Source organism: Accipiter gentilis, chromosome 24 (genome assembly GCF_929443795.1).
Source record: "Accipiter gentilis chromosome 24, bAccGen1.1, whole genome shotgun sequence".
Taxonomy (NCBI): Eukaryota; Metazoa; Chordata; class Aves; order Accipitriformes; family Accipitridae; genus Astur; species Astur gentilis.
Window position 1 is genome coordinate 19,989,217 of NC_064903.1, and position 18,376 is coordinate 20,007,592.

Genomic DNA, 18,376 nt, shown 5'->3' on the forward strand with positions numbered 1-18,376 from the left:
GATTCTTCTGAATTTTAAGTGAACATTTTTTGTAGTATGCAAAAAAGGAGAAACCACTTCAAGTATTTCTTTTGGTTTACTACTAAGATTATCTTATGTGCTTGCAGCTTCAAATAATTCACATTTTTTATCACTAGGAAACTCAGAGGAATACACAGTTTAGGTTTGGGAAAATAGAAAGTGGCAAAGGATCTAGTGCAAATAGCATGCATAACCCAGCCTAAAATCACACTGATATCAAGGACATCAGGCAATGCTTCATATTGACAGAAAAAGGTAACTACAGCTAGGGCTCCCATTTATAGGGTCCTTCATAAAACTGAGTAGGATCTCCAAAATCTGAGAAAGAACTTAGCTGTTGCCAACCCACAAAGGATTTGCCATGTTTCTCCCTCCAAAACAGCTATGGCTGAGGTTGTAAGAACTACATCAGTCAAAACTGTATGTATTAGAAGAAAAGGAAAGAGGAAAATCTGCTATAACTGTGGTTCACAAAATGATGGATGACATCCTTAATCTGTTCTTACAGATCACAAAATAGTCTATTAAAAATGATAATTCCCTCAGCGATCAGACTAAGAAATATCTGAGCATATCTAACTTTTGTGAGGCTCATCAGCAGGTATTGTACTGCTACAGGAACTTACTGAAGCTGTTTCCAAGAGTATTTTGAAATGTCATCATTTCAGCTTCACTGTCCCTTAGAGGTTCCCAACACTTTCTCTGTCTTCCCCATCAGACATATTTTAATGTCACAGTATTAGATATTTATTATATATACACATATACAGCATTTAAAGAGATGTCCTGACCGAGTTATCACTTTAATCACTGAAGCTTCCCAATTTTTTCAGAAAGTAGTTTCTGTTGATTGATTAATATCTCCATCAACCACCGTCTCGCAGTTCAGCAGATCAGCGAAGTGATGACTTCTGCTTCAGCAATGACTAAATCAAGACATAGATCCAATGCTCTGAAGTGACTGAATTTTCAGAATTTAGTTAATCTTGCAATAGCCATACTATACCACCTGCCAGCCTCATCTAAATCACTTACTCTAAACCTTTTTCCAATGATTTCTTTCAAGATTTTCTAGTGTTTATAATACAATAAAACCTAAATGTACTGTACCTGCCAAAATGAATTACATACAAGGAACTGAGACTGTACACATTTTTTGCAGACTGCTGTGGCACTATTTTTGATTCGGACATTTTTTTTTAAGTACTCATTTTTGTTAAGTGCAGTTCAACAAAAATACATTGATAGTAAGGGGACTCGTAACAAATGGCACTTATATGAAGCCAAGATTAAGCTTTCATCAAACTTAACAGGAAAGTATTCTGGGTTTTTATATTTTCCCATTGATGTTAAACAATAACCAAAACCTGAAACCTGCTTTAAGTTAGCAAGATTTAAAAAAAAAAAAAAAAAAAACAAAAAAACAACCAAACCAGCTACTGAATAAATTGTATAACACACTATATGAAGCTAAGCAGTCCCAAATAGCAATACTATTTCATTAATTAATATTATTTGGTCATTTAAAAATACCCTACACGGTGATTCCAAAAAGCACTAATCAAACACAGAACTGGATCCAAATTCAATTCACATTGTTAGAAACTTCTTACTGAATTTGAGCCGTGTAATGCAATACCATCACAAAAAAAGACTGTCCCTATCACAACAAATTTACTGGCATATTTACCTTTTTCTCCAACTTAATGGATAGTACAATGGATTTCAGGTTTAGTCCACCGTTCTATAATGAATAAAAATAAACAATTTTTATCATAAATTCAGGCAAATTTCAGCGAGTTCTTTCCTTTTTACTAAAATCTTCCTTCAGTGTTTTAACTCCTCTTTATTGTCTCAGTTTGTCTGATGGGATTTTATCGTTTAGATGAACAGAAAGTAAAGAAGGGTGTCTTTTTCTGACTGGAATTCATGCTTAGTGTGATTGTCTTAAAATATAACCCGGTCTTTTTCCAGTGCTGAAGGTTCAACTCAGTAACAGTTAGTTAACTGTACGGGCTGGTTGATGCTTAACCGTATCTGTTTGACAAGCCACAAAATACATAATGTTAAATAAGAAGTAACAGGCCCCAAACTCAACCCACATCATGATACTGTACAGCCTTACTATAATAGATTCATTTCTCTGACAGCTTTTCTAATTCTTCTGCTCCTCCTCCTCCTCTCTAAGTATTTAAAATGTTTGCATAAAATAAAGTTGATAAAAAGGACATAATCATTCTTTTAAAAAGTTTATTTTGTGCAACTCTGGTAAAGACTGCAAGTTCATAGTTTGCTTTTAGGTTTTTGGTACAATAATCATCCTTGAATTCCACTGTATTTTGAATATTGGATGTGACTTAGTTTAATGTTCCTTATATTTAAAGAAATGTAAGAAAACATGGATGAGGTACAACCTGTTACTATAAACAGTCTTTAACAAAAATGGTACTATTTTCAAAAACACTTAAAAGATTCCTGGAAGCAGACAAGCTTTAGGCTCTGTCAGAGTCCAGCTTACTTTGAAAATGAGACTTGTACACCCAAACTGTGCAAGCCCGTTTGAAAATATTGGTCCTGCCTCCGTTCCATGGTACAAATTATTAGTTTACTGCTTTTCAACTTTAATTAACAAAGTTAATTTAAAGATACATTGTTTTCAGAGAACCAAAAGAAACTGAGTTTCTGTATCATTGAAGACAAACATTAATTCTTTATTATTTTACACTTGTTTTCTCATTGTTGTAAAAAGGAGGCAGGGCTTATTACAAGATTTCACCTACATGTTATAATGACACTTCTATTTCTATTAGAAAGTATCCTTCCACTCTACAGTGTTATGCTCTAATAAACAATTCAGTCGAATTTTAAAAGTGAGAAAGAGTGGGCACCATGTAAATTCAATTTTTGTTGTTTTCAGGGATGGGAGAAGAAAGCAGGAATTTTCAAGTGCTTTCATTAAAACATGCTAAAGTGACACAGGCAACATCCAAACTCTTTAGAGAGTCATTGGGATTTAGTCACCAAGAACATCTCTTCCTCTAGCACACAAACTTCAGATTATTCGGTGATGCTCATGGCTCAATACGTACTACAGCCAGAAGATGTTACTGGTTCATTTCTCATCATAAGGCTCTCAACGTCTGACACGTCCTAACCTTATTCCTCAGTTAAGAAAACAACAGTTTCGGACCACACACACTAGTGATACATTTCTTTGACACAGACTATTAATGTCTTTGCTTTCTGACTCACATTCACTTTTTTTGAAGTGCTCAACTTTTTTTTTTTTTTTTTTTTTCTGATATGCCAAATGCCTTCTCCCCCCCTCCTCCCCCCGCTTTGTAGCTTGAAACACCTTGAGTTAATGTTCTGCGAACTCACCTCAAACATACTTTGTATTACGTTTTAGGGTACTTTTCAGAGCAGTTCTTGAAAATAATTTTCTTGTAGATAAAGCTAAACTGTGAAAGATATAAACTAACTGATATTTGACTGAATATATTGTCAAAAAATAAATAAGTATAACTGATGGCCTACAATTCTGTAGCCTTTTGAAGAGGTATTTTAAAGAAATTTTTTTTTGTTGATTTACAGTGTTCTCCTAGATGTATTCCCTTTTTAAAGAGCTTACATATGAAAAACGAGAGGGCAGGGAAGAATACGTGAATACCAAATATGTTACGATAGTTCCATTTTGTAGTCATCATTATTCCAGATTGATTATATACAATGAAAATACACTTATTTTCCAGTATCTAAGGACCCTTCTATAATTTCATTCCTCAGATTTAACTAATGCCATAAACAATTACACATGTACACATACGTGATTTTTTTCCTCAAGTTTATGGTAGATTCATAGACAATAAACTAGTAATACCTGCTACTTCAGCTGCTATTTGGCCAGAGGAAAAGACCATTCTCAATTATCTTAGAAAACTATAACAAACGAACTCGGACACCAAACCCCTTGATTTACTTTATATCCAGTTTTCTTTAATAAGTCATAAAATTACAGATCTCCGGAACATGAATTTTAAAAGGAATTCTCTGATAATTAGACACGAACGTACGCTTGTCTGACAAGCACTTAACTGATCTCCTGTAGTAGAGTCCCGATTTCAGGAAACTAATATGAAAGCCTTAGCTGGAATCCATTCGTTCTGGTAAAGCCTCACATGTGGACAACGCAGGAAGATGAACAGAAAATGAATTTTATGCATTTCATTCCCAATGTTCATCCCCCAAATTATTAGTGTTGCCTTGTATTCTAGATCTTAATTTACAACACATTGCCACGTACATTTTCCAAGGGTCAATTACATGACTGACAAAGTAAAGCCATTACTCCATTTAATGATAGCTTTATTTTCATGCCTTATATCTTGCATATATTTATAAATTACTGGCAGCAACTGTAATCTCAACAAACTACTACAGTCAGGTCCCAAATTATTTGAATCCAGAGTTATATACGCACATTATAGTTCCTATTAAGTCACCATTTAATGAAGTTTCAAAACACTAGAGTTCCTCTGCACCTTTCTTTAGGGAATGCTATGGCACACTCTTTGGCTATTTAACATTGACAAGTCAAGTCCAGATCTTTTGTCATAAACGTCACAGAAGTCCTAAGAAAATCTCTTTCCAATTTGTGAATCCTACCTGCACCTTGACATAAAGCTTCCTGTTGAAGCTACACTCCATTTCAGGAAGAAAACTACCAGCATACCTAAGTAAAACCAAGGATCCAGGTAACCGTTTGCCTGTCAGGACACACGGTTGCATACTTGTTTGTCAAAAGGCAGGAAGACACATATTTTTATAATTACAAAAGCAATCACAAAACCTGCATAAATGACTAAACATGGGTTTAAACCATGACTGCCATCAGCAGAGGTAAAATTCAGTTCCTCCTTACAGTCATGAAACTTCCTTTCTCAGGAGGATTATCAAAAAATGTGACCTAATGAAATCTGAGTTACAGGCTAAAGGCTAAAGGCAGGCAGCTGACTTTTTTACAACTGTTTTCTTTTTTCCACTTTTCTTTTGGTGGGCATGTCTGCATCTGATGTGCCAGGGACTAAAGCTGGAAACAAGACTGTATGTGTGCCCATGGCTTTAGTGTGCCCATGTATGTGACATAGATCCACTAGATCATAGATTTTCATACATATACATTTATTTATTTAACAAGATAGCACAGAGCAGTAACAATGATGGTGTAAGTAGTTGGCTAAATGATATATGCTGTGCCGAAAGCATTCCAAACTTTTACTTGATTTTTTTTCTCTTTAGCACATATTTCCTGCTACTTCAGTAGACAGCATAAAGCGCACATAATTACTAGTTAAATTCTTACACAAATAGTAAAACTATGTCCTTAAGGATGTAACAGATAAACTCTGATATACAAACAGACTACATCACCAGTGACATCTTAGTTCTAGACCAGCTTGGAGGAAGAAAATCATCCCCAAAACAAGCATATCAAATCAAAGTAGTACACAATGCAAGATGTTCCCCTGGCAAAGTTTCTTAGCACAGCAAACTGCCACGTTAAACCCCAGAGTGATGGGTTTTAAATACAGTGGGCCACCTCTGTTTATAATTTCACTATTGAATTTGGAAGTCTCCAACAATTTCAACGTTCATGTGTCTCTCTGAGAACATATCTGGCTCTCCGCTGATCTGGTGATGTCGGTTCCCTTGAAATTATATAATCCTTGTGGAGTCTGTCACAACTTAAATGAAGGAAAACAACAGTCACTTTAAAAGACCTTCCCTGAAAAGTTAGTAAAGCAGCTGGCTAAATTCTGCCATCCCTGCAAGCAAAACTCCTCTACAGCAATGCCTTCTATACCACATTAACATGCTGAACTCCTAAACAAGTGGCAGAATTTAAAAATATGTATGTCATGTAGTGCAAGAAGCAATTATTGAAGGCCCTGTTCCGCGAGGAATTTTTTCACAGGCTGCAGGAAGCTTTGGCTCAGGCCATGTTGGATCAAGACGGCTAAATCTTACATAATCCATGGGAAAACATTTATTTTCTAAGTGTATCTGAAATAAAGTAATTTTCAAGAGGGTATTTATTAAAGGCAATGACAAAAGACTTCAAATAAAAAGAATGCTTAATTATGACAGTTACAGAAAACCTTTTACAGTTTCTTATTTACTGTCAAAACTTCCATGATTTGATTGTATCTACAGACTAAATTCCACAGCCTTTTTTATCTGTATTCTAATTTTTACATTAACTTTCCCTGGACCTTCATGAAACCTCCCATGCAAGTGATGTGGGTTTGGTGGGGCTTTTTTCATTCAAATACAAAATCTTACTGCCTGATTGTGAGAACATTACTCATTTTCCTTATTTGGAAACAGGCAATTTTTTTTCTAAAAAGTTTTTTTGAAAATTAAAATATATATATGTCTTTGTTTCACTTGTGCCAGAGGTGGTAAATACTTTTGTTATCACTCAAAATCTATTTTCCACTAATCCCACTCTTACTCACAATATAACACCTTAAAGACATATTTAAGGACAGTTTAAACTCCTCTTTCAGTGGAGCTTTTAAATGTGCAAAAGCTCTAGAAGCTTTTGTGCTTTCTGGCAAGACACTCTACTAATTCAGACAGCGCAGTTGAAAAAGACTGTTTTAAACCTATTTTCCTTATGTTACCATTGGATAATGAGAATGGGGGTCTCCCGCAGATCTTACGGGATAACCAAGTTCCCATTTCCACCTTAAACTTCCTGCTTCGTATTACTTGCCTGTATGTTTGCAGGGAGCACGAACTTTCGGAACACCCAATAAAAATATGGTCACCGCTACTTCACCGCACTGAAGAGACAACTGTTACAAATGCCCTCTGATCTCACTGCAGAAAGAGGTAATTGGGACAGAGGACTATTAACCTCCCTTAGGAATTTTTATTTAAATGACAAAGCTGTCATTCAAACAATACTCATTTATGTCATCCAATACAAACTACTTGGAATACAGCAAGCTGTATCTTGACCCTACTACTTGAACTGCGGTACTATATAGCATGTGCAACTGTAACATCGAAGCCGCGGGTATTTTTAATTCCAGTCTTTTAACTTCTAACCTGAAATATGCACAAAGTTATTATAAGCATTCACAGACTTTGTCAGCAGAGATGAAGCGACAACTTCACTGTTAGAAGATGGCTATCTAACTGAGAAAGGCAATTGTAAAAGATTTGGGGACGCTTTAGAAGAAAGGCTTCTGCTGAAGTGTAAACTGACCATTAGTCCCACTGGCCGTCGCCGGGGTGGACGGCGTGATTACCACACGGTGGGCTGGTCTCAGGTGCGCTACCTCCCAAGTGTGCTTTAGCACAGCATCCCCCAAGTGCTTTGCACACCTGTGTCAGACAATCAACTGTATTCAAAACTGTATGGCTCTTTTCAGCTTTTTTGAAAGGATAACTTCGCTCGTTAAGATACAAGGTTTGGAGTTTTGTTGTTCTTGTAACTTAATCCTCAAAAGAACTAACTGGAATAATGCCAAAGGCATTAGTTCTCATGCAATCTAAACCTGAACCATTAAACTGCTATAAGACTAATTCCTGTTTTGAGCCAGTGCTGTGCTCCTTTAAGAAAAGCCCTACTGCCTGCTTAAGCATCACAGGGCCCTTTAAAATCCAGGTATAAACACTCACCTGGATCCACAAGGGGCTTTCCAAATCTGAAAGGGTGTTTTTGCCCCTTTTCATCTCTAAATTTTTCAGGCAGGTGTCATTTTCTACTAAGCTTTCCATACATTCAGCTTTACAGTGCTCTATTAGCAAATGCCAATTGTTAATATAATTCATTGCTTAGGATTTTTTTTTTTTTTTTTTTTTTAACTACATGAATGTGTTTAAGTTAAGCTTAGGGCCCATCTTTAAAACTAGCTGTTAAATTACTACGAAAATGGGTGTTTTAATGGAAAGACTGGCATATGCTTAACTATGGGAGTGTGAATGGCTCCAGTATAAGATTACTCAAGTCCATGTAGAATACAAATGCAATACAGGACCACAGGTTCAGATCTTTGATCTCCTTTTTTGCAGAGGCTGTGATGTATAAAGCCAATTCCACTGAGCAGACAGTACTACACTGAATATAAATTATCCTTTAACTATAGCAAGGCTCACATTTAAAGAAATGCTGCAAGGATGAACAATGCAGCCATGAAGCAGAGTTCTTCTGTAGCACAAATACAGACCAAGATCTGCATGGATAACCATGGTTTCGAAAGACAAATTTTCCCTCAGCTGTTATTTGATAAAAAATAGAGTCAAATCTGGAACATTTGTACATATGGAAGTACAATTAAAGCACACTGCTTGCTCTTTCTATTAAAAAAAAAAAAAAGTGAGCTAGGAATACTTGCTTTATTTTCCAGATTAAGCATCATTCCCCCAAGAAGCATAACAAATGATTTTAAAATGTGGGAACCAAGAGTCTCAACTGAATATGGCTTGAAATTTAAACACATCTTTTCCAGATATCTCTTTAGAGGAAGAACCTTCTGCCTACTGAGCTAACACTAAGCTCCCTGGAGTTTACCCATGAATATTCTAAACCCATCTCTTACAATGCACTAAAAGTCATCTTTTGCCAAAATAAAATGCTTAAGAGGAACTCAATACACTTACTCTGCTTTTCCTCATTTTATTTAAGATAAGTGTTTCCGTCTCAACTTTATGCCAAATCTTACAGCAAGAGAGAGACTGAACTGTGGAGCTATTACCTCAGATACTGTACACAACCCAAATGGGAAAACAAATTACTTCTGAGAACATCAGATATTTGGTTTTGTTTTATTCTATATAATTTTGTATTTAGCCAGCTCTTTTGCAGTTGCAGATAAGCACTGTTGAGTATTCTTACAGGAATTTATCTGCTGCTTACATCAGTTGTAACTTAGGTGGTTCTGAGAAATGGTGCTTTCCCACTCTGTGAGGTTTATTTGTATGCTAACTTTGTGTGTGTGGAAATGTTAGTAAACAAATAAATAACTTTTTTCCTATCTTACCTCTTTTGACCTGTGTAGTCTGACAGATCAATGCTACTTCCACTGCTGACAAGCAAAAAGTTGAGAATTATCTTTGGCTTAATCTTTTTGTTCTCTTTAGGTTTCCTTTCAGTAAGGCTTGAAAAGGTGCTCTTTGTGGCTCAGGTCGCTATGCCAGAATAAAATTTAGCACAGAAGGACTGCAAGGGAGAGTTGATAATATCTACTGTCCTCAGCTCTGCTTTGGTTCAATAAACTTGAGCATCTTCTCCCCTCCTTTGCCAATTGAGATAAGCAGCAACAATTACTCAAAATGTATTATCAACTCAAGCTCAGAAAGACAGGATCAGATGAGTCGACTCCATCTCTCTCAAGCTTACAGTTTCTTTCAGTGTCCGAGAGGGGCAAATAAGTCCTTGTTTGCCTCTTGACACACACCTCGCAGCTACTTCTTACAGGCAACTACACCGAGGTTGCAAAAGGAAAGGGGGATAAATCCTCTGCTTTCCAGATCGCCTACAAGGTTTCTGCTTGTAACCAGCAGGCTGTAAGCTTTGTGCCATTATGGCAAAAGTCAGAAATGAACCATCCTTCTCTTCCCCAAATGGTAAAATTCTCTCCTTGCCTTTCTGTGTTCTCCTCTCTCCTTGCTTTTCTGCGGTCTCCATAGCCGAAACCAAGAATTCATTGGACATCACTGCAATGCCTCTAACCACTTCTAACCGTATCCAGAGCTTGAGTAAATGAAAACATATTTCAGCTTGATCTGCTTTTTATCCCATTCCAGTACTCCACATATACAGCAACTTTAAGCTTACAGACATCCCTCCATGGTTCAAGAAAATCCTTCAAAGAACTTCATTTACAATCCAGCACAGTTTTTGCTTTCTCTTCTCTCCACAGCAGCTAGGCATTTTGATGCAATCCTCATTTAATGCAATCTCCATTACAGGATTATGATCACATCAATAAAATGTTCCATATGTTTTTTGGCTTTTTTTCCCCCTCTCCCTCTCCCTCTCTCATTAATAGTAGGCACTATATCTGCAAAAAACAACAAATCAAACAGGATGATGGGATGCTCTAGGGAGGTAGTGGGGGGTACACATTCAACAAAATGCAGCAGCCAATGCAAACTGCCCATCAGAGACCGAGACCGTAGATCTCCTCATTCCTGAGCTATGTGAGTTAGCTGACTGTCTGCGCTCTGAGCACAGATCATAAACGTGCGATGTTATCCGACTAAAAAGAAATACATCTTTTGCAGTCACTTGTGAGCTCCACGTACTTTTCACAGGAGCAGACTTTCCTTATACTCGATCAGTTCCAGCCTATCCATACTGCTCTGGATGAACTGCTGATGCTCTGCTGAAAGGGGGATGCTGGACAAAAGGTATCATACAAAAAGATAGCAAAACCCCTCCTTTCCCCAAGCCCCCTTCTTACCTTCAGTGCCTTCTCTGCACAAGATGTCAATCTACATGGGCTCCTCAGCACAGCATCGAGGCGTTTAGAGTAGCGAAGGCTGCCCCACTGCATGGAAGTTAGACCGCTTTGCAACAGCAAATCCTCGATCCAAAACACAAGCCGCTTCTTCCCATGCAGTGTGCCGAGCTCGATTCATAAGCGACTCCCACATAGGGAATAAAATTGTAAAAGAAGGGGGGGGGGGGGGGGGCGGATTTTTTAAAACAAAAATAGGTATCCTAACTTTTAGGTAAGCCTGAGTTTGTTTTATTTCTGTTGGGTTTAGTTAATGGTTTGCTTTTGCAGCTGCAAAAGGATGGAGACGCAGTCGCGCCCTGCAAGCCCCGCGCCCCTCCGCAGAGGTCCTGCCGCGGAACCGAAGTTGCGCGCAGAGACTCTCAACTCGGGGCCGCTCCGCGGCGCAGCCCGGCCAGACCTCCCCTCGCCGGGCGGCCGAGGGGAGCGGAGCCGAGCGCCGGGTCCGCCCCCGCGGGGGTAAAGCCGCCGCCGCCGCCGCCGCTGGGCGCTCGCCCGCCGGCCGGCGGGGCTGGCTGCTGGCCCGGCGCGGCCGCTGCGGCGCCCCTGGGGGCGCGGGCTGCGCTGCCGGCGGCGCCCCGGAGCCCGCGCTGTCCCGGCGGCGGCGGCGGCGGCTCCGGCTCCGGCTCCGGCTCCGGCTCCGGCTCGGCTCTGCCGCGGCCGCCCGCGCCCCGCTCTGCCGCTGCCAGCCGGCCCTCCCCGCGGCTGACATCAGCGCCAGGAGGAGGAGCGACACCGGGGATGCGAATAGCCGAGCCGAGGGGGGTTCCCCCTCCCGCGGCCGCCCTGCCTTCTCCTCTCGGAGAATCCCCCGAAAGCGGCGGCGTGGCCGCTCCGCCGCCTCGCCGGGGGGCGGCCCCGGTCCCCGCCGGCGCGCCCCTCCCGCACACCCCACGCCCCCCCCCACCGCCCCGGAGGGGGCCGGCGGTGCCGCCCGGCGCCGGGGCCGGGGGGGGGGGGGGGGGGGCGGCCCGGCCCGGCCCTCGGCTCGGCCCCTGCCTCCCTCCCCGCCCGGGGCTTCCCCGCCGGCACCAGCGCCGCGGCGCGGGCGGGGGAAGGGAGCCCTCTCCGCCCGGCCCCGGCCGGGAGAGCGACCCCTGCCCGCGGAGCCCGAGCCGGGGCCGGCGCGGCCGCCGGCGGAGCCCCGCTGCGGAGCAGCCGCCGCCGCTCGGAGGCTGCGGGGCGCCGGGCAGGGACGGCGCGGCGGGGGAAGGGGGGGGGGGGGGGGGGGGGACGCGCTCCCCGGGCTCGGCGGCGCCTTCCCCCCCCCGCGGCGGGATTTCGGCGGGCGCTTCCTCGGGGCCGCGGGTCGCGGGGAGGCCGGGAGAGCCGAGCCGGCGGCGGCGGGTCCTGCGGCAGCCTCGGCCGGGGGACCAGCCGCCGAGGGGGCGGGCGGCCGGGAGGGAAAGGGAGGGGAGGGAGGGAGAGCGGCGCCGGGCTGGGATGGCCTCCGGGCGGCCTCCGGGCGGCCGTCGGGCCGGGCCCCCGCTCCCCGAGGAAGGGCAGGCGGGTCGGGCCGGGGGCCGGCCCGCGGGGACGCGGCGGTGGGAGCCGGGCCCCGGCCCGGGAGGCGGCTCCCCGGGGCCCGCCTGCAGCTGCGGCGAGAGCGGGGGGTCGCGGAGGGGAGGAGAGCCCGGGCTTCGCCAAGTCGGTTCGCGTAACGTGCGGGATCGGGGGTCGCGAAGCGAGGTTGTGGTGGCGAGTTCCGCTGCTCACGGACGCTTGCGTGAAAACACGGTTCAATTAATAGTTAATTTGCGGTGTTGATTTTAATAATTTGAGTATCTTGAATTATTTGCAGGATTTTGCCAGATGCCTGCAGTAGGCACTGCTCAGCGAACACAATAATTGTTAGTAAATAATTCAGCATTTTTTCTGTACTTTGCTGAGGGGTGAGGAGACAGTTTTAAACTCTTGTCTGATGAACAAGAAAGGCAATTGCGCTTACCCTAACAGCACACATTTTTGCACGTGTCCTTCTTTAAAAATAGTACGAAAACGCCTTGCTTTAACCTTCTCCGCTGTAGCAAGGTGTAGGTGATGTCTCCACTTTTGTCGCTAAATATAGTTTAAACGCCAGAATTTCTCTGAAATAAAGGTACATAAGAGAGGATGAGAGAGTTCTAAAAAGGGCTTCTAAAAATCCCCAGTCATTCAGTGAATTGTATCCATCTTACCTGTTAACTCATCTATTCAATGAGATTCTTTGAATACGGACTCGGAATGAACAATTGCATGGCCATTACCCATACTAAAATACTACTGCACAGATGTAATTCCTTTTCTTCTAGGTTATATTTCCATATCGTATTTCAGTCGCCTGACTTTGACCAAATGCCTGTTTTATTTCACTATACTGGGTGCTAAATTCTATGAATTTAGTGAAGTAAGTTGTGACTCCATTGGTTTTGTCCCACACGCATACAGACAGCAGAGGTACCTCGTTACGTACAAACAGAACACTACCTACAAATTAGAGTTCATGTCCCAGCTGCAGTGCAGCACGATGCTGACAGTAATGCCTACCAGTCAGTTATACTTCTGAAAATTTCATAATAAAATGTGAAGTAAAGCATATATAATCAACAAAAGGACAAAAAAATAAAACCAGCGTGCAGCTATGGGTGTTTGGTTTACATCACGTTGATGGCATTCAGATTAGGACGGGTTGTCAATCCTTTTAATACCTATTTCATTGAGCTGTCGTGACGGTGGATTTCTAAAATAGCCAAGTCCATAAAAGGCGTATCCTAACAGACAACTGTATTTTACACCTTAGAAGAGGCAACTGACAAAGGAATTCCTGCATGTTCTTTGGCCACTGTCCTGTTCTTGTCCTCCTTGCTTCAGATTAAATGAAAATAAAGATTATTACTTGGGAGAAAAAAAAAAACCAAAAAACAAACCAAACAAACAGAAATAAGTTTGAATATTACTGTGGACAAAATGACCTACGTGACGGTTTGTCCTGTGCAAGAGCGATCAACTGCGATAGCATCAGCCATTCCAGAAAGGAAAGCAGTGTGTCTGGGGGGATGACCCATCCTGCTTTTCAAACTGGTGTCTAAGGATAAGCTACAATGGATCCAGCCGTTAAGCCTCAACTATGTTTGAAATACACACCCAGAAGTCAAATTTAGTGAAAATTGTTATTTCATGTAAAAAAAGAAAAAGGTGGAAGGAGTAGATGGGTTATTTAACCAATACTGGAGGCAAACTGGTACCCCTGAAAAGGGCAAAACCCTGTTACAAACCAAAGCAGTTACCTTGTGAAAATGGAGGGTCAAAGACAGAGTAAGATTAGCTCTGTCCATGCAGCAAATGCATTGCTTTGCTATGAACAGAAACATTTCTGCATGTCGGAAGGTATTGCTGCTACCCTTGATTCAGATCAAGGTCTGAATCCCGAAATTGTTTGTTACTCTAAGCACATGAAGAGGCCCCACAGGAACTATTCACATGTGAAAAGAGCTAGGACCAGAGCCAAAGTTTTGCATAGTGTGAAGGTCAAGCTTGCTTCCTTTCTAAAACTTGCACTTACCAGAAAAAAACTCGGAAATATGGTTTCCATATAACACCTTCAGCCGATTCCTCGGGATGCTGTACGCGCTGTGGCTGATTTAGAGCGATTTGTGTGCTGGCAGGTCCCTGTGACTTTGGTGACGGTTGCCTTGCAGGCAGGCTGCTGCCTTGCAGAACGGGGGCTGTCCCTGTCTTTCCCTGATTGCAATTATCATGTTCCCCTTCCCACAGACACTGATTTTTTTTTATCAACTTCTCAAAATGTAAGGAGAAAAGTCTCATAGATATTATACAACTACTGGCTTTACAGTCATCGTGGAATAACCTCTTAATAAAAATGCACTGCCCGTAGGACGAATTCTCAGCATTTTTGCAAAGGTCACGTAAAATCTATTGCTGGAGTAGCCTTTCTTTGGTCACCCAGATAAGTCATGGAGAGGCCACTGTAGATGACAGTCTTGAAGAAAGATTGTAATTAGCTTTCATGTCTCTATGCAAGAAAATGAGAGACGCAAGCCTTCCCTTCACTACTGGGAATGGGGTATATGTGGGGGCTGGTGCAGGGAACTAAAAGGAGCTACTTTCACCAGACTGACAGATGCAGTTGGAGCTCTTTCTCTGCTGAAGGCCTCACATAGTTCTGCTCCTGTCAGAGCAACAGAAAAACTCAGAAAACAAACTGCAACTACACTGTACCACATCTTTTCCTAGGAGTTTGCCTCAGTCCCGAGTAAGGCTTTCATTCTGCATATACTTATGTGAACAATAGCTTCTTCTCCTTCCTTTTTCCTCATCCCCATTTACTGGAAATGTAAAATAAATCCCCACTTGGGATTTTTGAGCACTAGCACTGGTCTTACTCCTGCTTCTCAATAATGGAAATTCCCAAGTTTTATCTTTTCTAGGAGCAATGTTTATCTACGTTGCACCATGCTTCATAAATGCCAGTTGATACTGTATCTGGACTTCATAATGAATACAAACGGTGGGTCTCTCAGTGTCCCGCTTTTTGCAGTGGTCTGTAGTTTACAATGGCTGATCATTTTTTCTAAATTATTTGTAGAATTTTTTTTCCACCAACAAACTGGCATAACTTCAGGTCAAATCACTTTAGGTCAAATACAGTATATACATATATATATATATATACACAGTATATAGAGACATATTAAAAAAAAAATCCCTACAGCCACAATCTAGGTGAACAATTGTCACATGGCTGTATGGTACCTATTCCTTCCATTCCAAGATTGGAGACATTATACATCTATTGATAGTATGTAGGAAGTTAAGACTGAATTATTTTTAGAAAGGTGTGCTGGTTTTGGCTGGGACAGAGTTAAATTTCTGCCTAGTAGCTAGTATGGGGCTATGTTTTGGATTTGTGCTGAAAACGGTGTTGATAAACCGGACATGTTTTCGTTCCTGCTCAGCAGTGCTTACCCAGAGTCAAGGGCTGTTCTGGTTCCCACCCCACCCCACCAGCGAGTAGTTTGTGGGGGCACAAGGAGTTGGGAGGGGACACGGCCGGGACAGCCGACCCCGACTGACCCAAGGGATATCCCAGACCATAGGATGTCATGTTCACCATATAAAGTTGGGGGAAGAAGAATGAGGTGGGGGGGACATTTGGAGTTACGGTGTTTGTCTTCCCAAGTATCCATTACATGTGCCGGAGCCCCGCTTTCCTGGGGGTGGCTGAACACCCGCCTGCCCGTGGGAAGTGGAGAATGAATTCCTTGGTTTGCTCTGCTTGTGTGCGTGGCTTTTGCTTTACCTAGTAAACTGTCCTTATCTCAACCCATGAAGTTTTCTCACTTTTACCCTTCCCATTCTCTCCCCGTCCCACCAGGGGGGAGTGAGCGAGCGGCTGTGTGGGGCTTAGCTGCCAGCTGGGGTTAAACCACAACGAAGTGTCACAACTCCTAAATACATACGTTTTTGAGGGAGAGCCAGGCAGGCACCAGTGGTGTTTATCGTCTTGCAAGGCTATTGCCAGAACGATTACAATATGGAGCTTTGGCAGTCCGGTACCTAACAGCGGGAGGTAGAACATACTAATTTTATTATCATCTCGGCTGTCAAGTGACAATGTTTTTGAAATGTCATGAATTATTTATAAAATACGTTAATTTTTATACTGCACATTTTGAGAGTTCACGCACACATACCGAAAGGGCATGGCTTTGGCACGGGTGCCCAAGACAAGAGGTTAGAAAGACTCAAAATGGAACTCAGTGCACAAGCAGGAGTTTGTGGACCCATTTCCCTGCTTGATTAGATGAGTCAGGAGCTACGATATTGATGTCAGTACAGGTGATATCTTAAGAGGACTTAAATAAGATAAAAATTAGACCAAGTCTTTAACCTAGGCATTAATGAAATACCTTTTGTATAACAAATACTTGTCATCTGTCCTTGATAACAGGAAATTACTTGAGTAATAAAAATCTGCAGAAACTGTTCATTTAAATTAATTTTGTAAACTTAACAAGTGTTACACTGTGTTGTTCTCTGCATCTTTAAGAGTGTTTGGGGATTTATGTCTTGCAAAATAGAGACAAACTAAGAAAGCTGAAGTATATTGTGTCTTTTGCTGTACTTTACAGCACAGCTTGTGTTTAAGAAGCAGTCTAGACATGCAAAAATGCTAGAATAAACAATATTTTTTCATTATTTTAAATTAGCTTGTACTGGAAAACTATAAATTTCAGCATGATGCACACTAACAGAATTGCATATCTATTCAAATAGTCAAAACAAAAGATACTAAAAGGCTATTCTGTTACCTGCCGTTATAAATATAAATTTCCTTCTGAGTTAATGCAATTACAAGTGATTTCCTATAAAAGAAAAAAAAAAATTCCATAAACCTTCAGGATATTTTACAGGATATTTTACTTAGTAGTATGAAAAGTCACATCCTTTTTTCTCCCCCCCCTCCCCCCCTCCTTATTTTAGTGGCTTGTTTAACCCATTTTAACATATAAACATTATTAAATACTATTTAATATTCATTATAGGGCTTCAAATATTGGTTGGCCTTAAATAAATATTTTTTCTTTATTCTTCTTTCAGCTGAATTGTGCAATTAAAGAATAATCAGCTAGAGTCATGATTGAGATTTTGAATTTGTGACCACAAGTACAGAAATGAGCTGTGTATTCTGGACAGAAGTGATGATGGAAGTGGACACCCCAAGGTAAGCAATTTTTCTCCCTGTGGCTACGTAGGGCAATAATAAAACAGGTAGATACCTACCCTGGCAACTATTCCTCTGGCTTATGGACAGAGAAGCAATTCTATGACACAACAACTATATGCATCAAGAAACACAGTTTTAAGGATGCTACTGAGACAAAGTTTGCACATAAACTGACGATTTTAGCTGGACTGTCGAGAAAGTATCCTTGATTCAGCTGTATATCCTATCAATTACAAAACATTGATTAGTTATTTGTAGGCGGTGACAAAGATGTTGAAGAAAAGCCCCACTGTTATCACGGGAGTTTTCTAAGATTGTAAATGGATAGTTTTCAAGAGGATTTCAAACAGAAAACTGGCCATTCTTGTCTGTTTAGTGCAGTTCCTTCCCTTGGCCCCCCTAGAGCTTAGAATGCCTTTTTGCAATACCTGTAGCTGGAGAACAACAGGACTGCAGTAAATCAGATACTAATCTGGATCTTGGAAGACCCATCTTTCTTTCCCACCAGGGTACTCTCTTCAATCTGGCTTTTGGCAAGTCATTTAATTTCTGTGCCTGTCAGATCCTTATTAAATATGAAAAGTAATACTTCAATAATAGAAATATCTTAAATATTGCTCAAATTATGTTTGAATAAAAAGGTAGGCATATATTGCTTGATATATTGATATAGCTTAAATTTTTCACGTTCAAAAATGTAATTGATTTTATGTGTATTTTATATGCCTAGATTTATTTGTATTGTCTTGCTGAGAGCACAAAGACCTGCTAAAATAAAGTGCTTTTAAACCTTCATCAGACCTGGATTTCTTAAGCTATTAAGTGTATTGTATTTTGCAAAAGGGGAAAACATTGCTCTTCAGTAATGGGATTTTTTTTAGGCATCCTTTTGGCATCACTTTAATACTAATGGTATCAGTGGCCATGTAATACTGAAGAGAGTTCCTTTCAAACAATTAGATTTCTAAAGTTTCCTTGAAGTGTCTAAATCAAACTGGAATCTGCATTAAACTCAGAGTCCAATGGCCTGTGTCATTGTTGGGGGTTTTTTTTGTTGTTTTGTTTTTTTTTATTTTGCTGACTGAAATCAGCA

General features: G+C 41.4%; 1 protein-coding gene and 1 long non-coding RNA gene across 3 annotated transcripts in view; one reads left to right on the plus strand and one right to left on the minus strand.

Moving 5' to 3' along the window:
- Nucleotides 1-11,024, minus strand: part of PCDH11X (protocadherin 11 X-linked) — a 511,855-nt gene extending 500,831 nt beyond the window's left edge. For both annotated transcript variants that reach the window (XM_049828047.1, XM_049828048.1), the window contains exon 1: nucleotides 10,500-11,024. The gene's annotated coding sequence lies outside the window, so the exon portion shown is untranslated. The remainder of the gene's footprint in view (nucleotides 1-10,499) is intronic.
- Nucleotides 11,025-12,298: 1,274 nt separating this feature from the next.
- LOC126050351 (uncharacterized) lies at nucleotides 12,299-17,585 on the plus strand. Its single transcript, XR_007509522.1, has 3 exons — nucleotides 12,299-12,410; nucleotides 17,157-17,280; nucleotides 17,542-17,585. It is a non-coding gene; the product is annotated as an uncharacterized LOC126050351 (long non-coding RNA).
- Nucleotides 17,586-18,376: the final 791 nt, after the last annotated feature.